This window comes from Pistacia vera, unplaced genomic scaffold (assembly GCF_008641045.1).
Source record: "Pistacia vera cultivar Batoury unplaced genomic scaffold, PisVer_v2 Contig430, whole genome shotgun sequence".
NCBI classification, from domain to species: Eukaryota; Viridiplantae; Streptophyta; class Magnoliopsida; order Sapindales; family Anacardiaceae; genus Pistacia; species Pistacia vera.
Genome location: NW_022196258.1, coordinates 416,684 through 425,460, shown reverse-complemented (window position 1 = coordinate 425,460; position 8,777 = coordinate 416,684). Strand labels below are relative to the sequence as shown.

Genomic DNA, 8,777 nt, shown 5'->3' with positions numbered 1-8,777 from the left:
TAATTAATCCTAACTATGCCACGTCATCTTCTCTAAATTAAAAAAAAAAATGATGAACAGTTTCAAGGCCATTTTCTTAAATCGAAACTTGGGATGATCGGGCAGCTAAATTTTCTCATGAATAAAGAACAAAGAAGAATACAAAGGAAGGAACACACCCAAGATTGAAAACCCTAAGTTTTGGAATTGAGATCTGTCTCCTCTTCTCCAGCAGCCACACTTAGATACACAATCATCCTTCTCTAAAATAGCCTCCACCTGTCTTTGATTTCATCATAGCTATGAGATGGCCAGCAATCCAGAAGATTCTTTAGCCAGGCGTTGTGTGAGGAAAAGAGGGAGAGATGAGAAGCTTTTTCAAGACTGAAACACGATATACATCTTGGTCCAACACTGAAACAGTGCCGCATTCTCCTTTGACTCTTTAAAGTGCTAACTTCCACCGTGGCAAATCATAAGCCACATCAGCACAAGCTGATTTGAAGTTGCAAATTAAAGATAGATGGATTTCTTCACTTTACTCACATGGCTCCCTGTCATCCTCATCCCTGTACTGCTTCTCCTGAAAAAGATAAAAGAAATTCAAAGAAAGAACAAGCAGCTTCCACCAGGGCCGCCTAAGCTCCCACTATTAGGCAGTTTACACCAACTGGGAGATATGCCTCACCTATCTTTAAGGCAACTCTCCATAAAATATGGCCCTGTAATGTTCCTTAAACTTGGCCGTATACCCCTTGTAGTAATCTCCTCAACTGAGGCTGCAAGAGTAAGTCTTAAAAGTTCACGATCTTGACTGCTGTAGTAGACCACACTCAACCGCCATTGGGAAACTTACATACAACTATTCAGACATAGCTTTAGCACCATATGGCGAGTGTTGGAGAGAGATTAGGAAAATATGTGTTCTGGAGCCTTTTAGCATCAAGAGGGTGCAGTCGTTTCGGTTCATCAGGGAAGAAGAAGTAACCTTGCTTATGGATTCCATCTCCCAATCATCATCTTCTGCAACTTCTGTTGATCTTACTGAGAAAATATTTGCCCTAACAGGAAGTATAGTATTTAGGATGGCTTTTGGGAAGAGATTTCGAGGGAGTAATTTTGATAATCATAGATTTCAAGAATTAGTTCAGGAAGTTGAAGCTGTAATGGGAAGCTTCAGTGCAGATGAATGTTTTCCTTATGTCGGTTGGATTGTTGACAGACTTAGTGGTTACAATGCGAAGCTTGAAAGAGTTTTCAAAGAATTTGATGCTTTCTTCCATCAGATAATCCGTGATCATCTTAAACCTGATGTGGAAAAGCAGGAACCGGAAGACATTATTGATGTGATGCTGAAAATAGAGAGGGAACAAACTGAATCTTGCCGTGGAGCTCGGCTCACAAATGATCATATTAAGGCTGTGCTCTCGGTAGGTACACATTCTCCATGCAGATTTAACTCTTACAAAGTCACTTTAATAAATTTAATTTTAATTTTTATTACTCTACTTATATACTTAATTTATTTGAATTATAGTTTATAAGTTCAATATTACTGAAATTAAAAATAAAATTTATAAATAGAAGGTGTGGTAATCATGTATTATATTACAATAGTTCTACGAAATAAATTTTCTAGTATTATCAAAAACATTTTGAATAATAATTGTTCTTATCCACCCATATGGCTATATCTCATGATTTTTGGGCCTCAAGAATTTATTGCTGGGCCCATATTTTACATATAACTTGATGAAACGAATTAAACCCCTTACCCCTTTACATATATCGTCTGTCAGGAAATATTTTTTGCTGGAGTTGACAAAGTTCAATTACTGTGGTCTGGGCAATGGCAGAGCTAGCTAAGAATCCAAGTTTAATGAATAAGGCACAAAAAGAAATTAGGAACTGTATTGGAACAAAAGGAAGAGTTACCGAATCCGATATTGATCAACTTGTTTATCTCAAGATGATTACCTAAGAAACTCTGAGATTACACGCTTCTGCCCCACTATTGCCTCCAAGAGAGACTATGTCCCACTTCAAAGTTAATGGTTACAACATTTTTCCAAAAACTCTGATCCAAGTTAACGCTTGGGCAACTGGAAGAGATCCTAACTACTGGAACAAACCTGAAGAATTCATCCCAGAAAGGTTTATGGATAATTCCGTTGATTTGAAAGGGCAAAATTTTGAGTTTTTGCCATTTGGGTCCGGTCGGGGAGGCTGTCCTGGCATTTATATGGGATTAATAACAGCAGAACTTGCACTTGCAAATCTCTTGTATTGTTTTGACTGGAAATTACCCAATGGAATGAAGGAGGATGATATTAGCATGGAGGACACAAGCAGTGTGACTAGTCTAGCAGCTTGTTATAAGCCTGGCCTTTATTTGATGCGGTTCATGAGGTGACTTTGCAGCTACAAAACATCTGAATTGCATTGTTCTATGTTTAATCCATAAATTTGGAAAAATTAATATGCTATGTGATATATTTGCAATTGATATTATTTTGTTTTTCATTGAAGTACTGCCACAACCGGAAACAAATGTTCTGTAGCCATATTTCTAATTTCCCATGACATTTGCGGTGATTGACAGCTAGCTAACTGTCAGTATTGATGTGGCAAATGAGAGTCTTACGCAAAGCATCTTGGTAGATTTGTTGAATTTAGCATAGATACTGGCAGGACTAGTAATTTTCCTCTGTTATTATTACAAATGACGAAAATGAGAGCTATGAACGAGTAGGACTAGTCGTCTAAGTAACTAGACTCTCAATTCCAAATGTCTATAGTATTTAGTAAAAGATAAAGCTCCTGCCGACGATCACCCTTTATATGATAAACTTCCACTTCTTAAATTTGAAGAATGACAGTTTTTTCTAAGATTAGTGCGCAAGCCTACCGTAAATCACAAGCGAACCCATAGCTTAGTATAAGGGGAAGATTATGGATCATATAACATACAATCGGAGAAGATATATTATGTTTTACTTTATAAGCTTTATGAACATGTTATGGTTTTTCAATTGAGTTTTTTTGTTTAAAATTAAATACTAGATGGTTTAAAATTCTAATTTAAGTTAGAAAATTATCGAATTAAGGAGTTTGTATTATAATAGGAGACGTAATTCCTCTCTTTAATGGAAAATATTTTTGTTATCATCTACCAGTATAAATAGATGTAAGGTTGTAGAAGTTAAGTTGTGAGTGTTAAAAAGAGTATCAAAGTGTAAGAGTGGTAGTGAGTGAAGGGAGAACAAGAGAAAAATCCTTGCATTGATTGTGTGAGAGTTGTCAAGTGTTAAAAAGTATCGAAGTGTTAGAGAGGTAAAGAGAGAAGTGTGAGAGGTGTCAAGTGTTAAAGAGTATCAAGGTGTTAGAGAGGTAGAGAGAGAACTAGAGAAGTCTCCAGTGTTGAAGAGTATAAAAGGACTAGAGAAGTAGAGAGTGAAGGGAGAACTGGAGAAAAATCCGTTTAAAGAGTATCAAAGTGTTAGAAAGGTAGAGAGTGAAGGGAGAACTAGAGAAAAATCGTGGTATTGATTGTGTGTGAGTGAATGTACAAAGGGTTTTAGCTTGGGTTATTAGGTTTATACATAGGCTTGTATATTTTTCTTTTGGTTTGGGTTATTAGATTTAGACTTAAGCTATTGGTTTGAACTAATTGTCTCTTTTTCTTAGTTATCTTTGTTTCGTGAAGGTAGGCTTATTTTGCCAAACCACATTAAATTGGTGTGTGATTTCGTTATTATTTTTCATTTTGTTTTGGATGCGTGTTAACTTTCAGAGATAGTGCCTAACCTTGAAACTTTTTGGAAAATTCAACTTTTGAACTGAACAGCTAAAGTTGAAAAATTGAAAAAAGAGTGACAAATTTCAGTGTGTTGAACAGATAATACTACTTTCAGTTTGTTGAACTCAACAGAACTCAACTGTTAGCGTAGAAATTACTAGTAGCGTAAAAGCCTAGACTAAGAGAATGAGTCACAAGGTGCATCAAGGGATTAGAAATTTGGGCATGACACTGAGCCTTCTACAACGGGTGAAAGAAAGCTTAGATACTATAGGGTTAAATATCATATTCCAAACGATGTTACCCTCCGAGCCCTTGTAGAAGGCGAGGTTCCACCAAGCCCTCCAACGGGGTTTGTAGCCTTTTTATTCCTGCACTTTTATGCACAACTTGAGACTTCCCCTTCCAAACGAGTTGAAACAATTTCTTGTAGAGATCAGGATAGCCCCTGGTGATCAGTTTGTTATAAACGAATGGCTTGTAAGGTTTTCTAGAGGAGTTGTTTCTCCCATGGTTGGTATTACATGTGTGCTTGGAGTAAAGCTATTGTCACAGGCATCACCGATCCCACCCTTGAGTGGAAACGCAAATGGTTTTATGTAGGTGGCAACTAGGGAAGCCAATATACAAGAAGAGACAGGGAAATCTAGGTGTCAGCCGTGTTCCATCTCGTATCTAGGTTTTTATCTTTCCTAATTTATGAGTCTTTTTATCAATGCCTCTATTTGTCTGATAGGTTTCTTTTTCTTTCTTAAAACTAGTGTAGATAAATATGGATTAAACAATGGTTTGGGTCCTGAATTTTAGGAAAGTGTTAGAGTAGTTATGTCTAGGTCTATTAGTTAGTGCGATCAGCACATTTGATTGCATATTGAGTCGTTGAGAGCTACAGGGTTGGTTCAGCGCCCAACCGCTATTGCTAGTGAGCTTCTTTGTTTTTTTATGCCTTTGTGATGTTTGTCTTACTTAGCTCCACACTCTGATTCATTTTGGTTTGTCTTTTGTTGCAGGGGAACAAGTTATGACTCCCAAGGGTGGCCCTGAGAAGTTAAAAAGGTTGGCTAAGATATTAAAGGATACTAAAAAGAGGAATAGTATGCCTTTTGAGTCATTTGTTTAAGTTTTAAAGGAAAGCGACCCAAAACCAATCGCCCCAAGGCGGATTTTGAAGGAAAGTGCTACATGCAGAATCTCACGTGAATTAAATTGGAGAACAAAACTTAGACTAATGAAGAAGCATTCACTGGCATTCTAAATGGGAGAACAAAACTAGACTAATAAAAAGTGATCCCATTCTAAAGCTTCAGCGTGAAGGACAACATAAAAATGCTGAGAAATTCAAATTTTGAATATTTTCCATAGTCATTAGCCACCCAACTTCATATATAGTTGACAGGATGAGCAATGCATGGTGGAGTTAACCGATGTTATGATTGAGCTTAAGTTGTCACTACTTGAAATAAAAGGGTTAAAGATCAAAGGTTCTATCACTACTCATGATAGAAAGCTTTGCAGTTGTTGGAGTGACTTATCATAAGGAGGATCAGCTACACAAAACATCTGGAACATGTGTCTTGTAATTTATCAATTGAATTATTTGATATTCTGATTATGAGGATATGTCAAACCCATTCTTACCTTGAGAGTATTGTGAATTCGATCTAATGCCATGCTACCAAAATTTGTGAACATTCCCATGATGAATTTCTACAATAAACCGGATGTGACTTAGAAAGGTTTGACAAGAGACAAAATGGAAAAGTTCAAATGTGCAAAAGTACAATTGAACTCATTTATATTTCAATATTTTCTTACATGACCATACTATGATCCAGTCATAAAATTATCATATGTTTTTCACATTCTCAGAGCAATAATTTCTCTAGACGTGTAGATCCTAAAGTGTAGCATAGGGCTGGCAACTGGCATAGTGCTACAATTGATATGGCAACTGATGTGGGAAGAGGCAGAGCCAGAATGTAAAGATAAGCTGGAAAGCGGCAGGAAGCTGGGTTGGAGTAGCGGGTGGAAGGGGGTGTGAGAGATAGGACCATGAGTACTGGTGTAGTAGCATAAATTTTACCAGCAAATATAAGATTGCACAAAGAGTGTTGATTGAGGCTTCAAAATTGGAAAATGATTAACCAAAATTTGGTGGTGTCTTTTCTAAGCTAGCCATAAGTAATGCTACCCCAACAACATATTTTCACAACATTTTCTTACAGTCCTAACGTGTCAACAGATTAGCACTATCATGTCAGTTCTCACCACACCCAAAGCATCCAAGACACTACAAGAAATAAACGATCGTTCCTTTAGAAGGAACGGTCATCCCCTATGAAGGAACGGCCGTTCCTTCAAGGAATGGTTATTCCTTCTTCTTCTTGGAACAACCTTGTTCCTTCTTCTTCTTCTTCTTCTTCTTCTTCTTGCAACAACCTTATTCCTTCAAGAACAGTCATTCCTTATGAAAGGAATGGATGTTCCTTAAGAAGGAACAGTCATTCCTTCCGTGAGAAACAACCGTTTTTCATAAAGAATGGCTATTTTTTTGTCTAGTGAAAATTATTTTGCATATTGGGTGTGGTGGAATTGCCGTGACAGTGCTAGCTCAACTGCCACATCAAGTTTGTGAAAGAGGTTTGTGAGAGTGTGTTGTTGGTGTAGCATTACTCGCTAGCCATAGAGTCATTATAGTTGAAGTGCTAGCTCTTAGCAAAGAGTAAACGACATGTTCCCACCGAAGGTTTTGCGAATCTACTAAGTTTCCACTCCTAGTTTCATAAATTTCATATTCCCGCCCTTAAATTAACAGAAAATCATTGACTTAATGGTAAAAGGGTAAAGGTCATTTATTCTATATTAAATCTGAAATAAAAATAAAAATTTTAAAATAACCCTCCCTATCTCAAATTTCTCTCACAAACACCCTCGCAGTCTCAAATTTCTATCACTATTTCTCTCTCTTCTGGACCTTACTTTTCCATCAACTCCTTCCTTTCTCCTCCTCCTCTTTCCTTTCTTTCTTCTCTTCTTATTCTTCTTATTCCTTTCTTTCATCTCTCTCCACGATTTTGGCCAAAATCCTTGGAATTGGAACAGTTCCTCTTAGACAAGATGTGCCTCTCAGTTTCATTTTCATAAAGTTAAATGCCTAGTTAGTAAATACGGGTACGGGAATTTTACGGATATGATATAGCAAATGGTGAAAAATATGTTTGTAAAAGTTTGGCTATAAAATTCGGATACGGAAAAATACGATACGAGTATATATGAGTTTAATACAGCACATTGTCAATAATATGTTGTGAAAAATATGGCAATATCAATCATGATTTTAACACTTTTCATGGACTACTAGGTTAAAATCAATATAGTATTTCAAATGTAAAATATTCAATTAACCAATAACCATTAGACCTAATAATATAACCTAATATATAAATGAGATTTAAATTATAGTCTCCAAACTCAAACACATTATATAGCAAAGATTCAATTATAGTCTCAAATCAAACACATAACAAAACCAAAATTCAAAATCGAACTAGAGCTCCAAACAAATAAAATAAATAAATAATACAACGAAGATTCAAATTATAGTCTATAACAGAAAATCACCCTAGTTAATAAATACGGGTATGGCAAAAAAAGAGTACGAGAATTTCACGAGTATGATACGACAAATGTTGAAAAATACATTTGTAAAAATTCAGCAAAAATTTGGATATGAGAATAATTTACGAATAAAATATCTTAGACATACAGTTCGCAAATAATATGGTTGGGCTGATAAAATACGAAAATTCACAGATAATATGGTTGAGCGTATAATTCACAAATAAAACGCGAATTTACTAACTAGGGTTTGATAATGGAGTTCCTTGACGCAGAAAAGAACTAGACCCCATCCTTATCAAAGAAATAATGTATCAAAACTCTACGACATACCACTTAAAAGTATTACCAAACTCTTTTTTATGTACGCTAATGACATCACCATGCTTAGTCTAGATAAGAGAAAAACATCATAAAACAAGAATTGGTTCTTTGTCGATTTGTTGTTTGATTGTGGTGATTAATAGAGATTGATTGAAGGTTTTTGATAGAAGTGTTTGTTAGGACTCTTTGTGGCCGCCCACTACCGCTGGCAACTCACAAGACCTCCCTCAATTACACTGCCCACAACCTGTTCAATAAAACTCCCTAACCAACCACCCATAAACTATTCATGCGACAGTCATGATTGATCACGCAAGGACGGCTGGAGTTGACTTTTGTGGCAACTGGGAGAGGTGTTTGCAACTCAAGGGCAGTTGTCGCTTTTGGGCCAACCGGCTTGATTACGGAGCCGTTGGACCCTGTCGGCACAACCATTAGCTACATCGTCCCATCTACGCCAAAAGCCCTCTATTCCCCACCTCACTGCCCCAGCCAATTGCTGACGCCACTAGGTTTTTGTTCGCATGACCTCACACTTCCTAGCTGGATTCCGGCCGTTCCCGATGCCAAAAAATCCACCTACCCCCACCATCAGCACCACCAGCATCTCCTTAACAAAACCCCCATCTCATCGGACGGTGGTTGCTCACGATCGCCATTCACCACCCACCTTGGTTTTGCGGACAGAAAGAAGAGGAAGGTTGAAGATGTGGGTGTTATTAAAATAAATTTGAAACTAAGATAATTATTTTTCTTATTCTATTAATTTGGGGTTAAAAAATAATTTATTAATTTATTTGTGAAGGTCAAGTACATAATAGCACTTTCTATATTAATTTAGAATCCAAAAATTACTAACGATGCTAGTTTAAAGGTGGAAATCTAAAATTTATGAAACCAGTGATGAAACCCTGTAGATTCGCGAAACCTTGGGTGGGAATATGTCATTTACTTCTTAGCAAATGATGAGATAAGACTTATTTTACAACAATACTCAATATACATTCAATAGTTATACGTTATATTATAACGTACAAAGTTTTAATCAAACATGTGC

The 8,777-nt window shown here is 36.6% G+C and overlaps 1 pseudogene; it reads left to right on the top strand.

The window, feature by feature from the left end:
* The first annotated feature begins 502 nt into the window (after positions 1-502).
* On the top strand, positions 503-2,392 carry LOC116143446 (annotated as a pseudogene).
* Positions 2,393-8,777: the final 6,385 nt, after the last annotated feature.